Raw genomic sequence first — 613 nt, 5'->3', positions numbered from 1 at the left:
TTCTTCTTTGCCTTGTACACCCACTTCACACCAATTGCCTTGTGTCCATTTGGAAGTGAAGCTAACTCCCATGTATCATTCTTTTGAATCGACTTGATTTCCTCATCCATTGCACTTTTCCATGACTTCTTTTCTTTAGCTTCTTCAAAGTTCATAGGTTCGCAATCCGCAAATAGAAAAAATAGAGTAAGATTGTCTTGATTTTCAGTTACCTCGTAAGATATCTTGTAAACTTCTAAAGCGTGGAGTCCTTTCACTTGAACTTTCATCTCCTTGAGAACTTGTAGTTGGTGAAGTTGGTGGTGTAGCTGGCTCTTCTCTCGGTTGCTCCACATTCTTTTCTGCAAAGGATGGAAAGAAGTTGTAGTATTCATTATTTGATCTCCAATCCCATTCTCCTTCTTCATCAAAGATGACATTCCTAATAATGATTGTCTTCTTTGTTTCAGGATTTTAGAGCTTGTAGCCTTTGGAGTTAGCGTCATACCCAATGAAGATGTACTTCTCAGTTTTATCATCTAGTTTGCTCCGCTTCTCGTCTGGAACATGAGCGTGAGCAATGCTTCCAAAGACTCTTAGGTGTGAGACTCCAGGCTTCCTTCCGCTCCAAACG

This window comes from Brassica oleracea, chromosome C8 (genome assembly GCF_000695525.1).
Source record: "Brassica oleracea var. oleracea cultivar TO1000 chromosome C8, BOL, whole genome shotgun sequence".
Classification (NCBI taxonomy): domain Eukaryota; kingdom Viridiplantae; phylum Streptophyta; class Magnoliopsida; order Brassicales; family Brassicaceae; genus Brassica; species Brassica oleracea.
Note: the sequence above shows the minus strand (reverse complement) of the source record.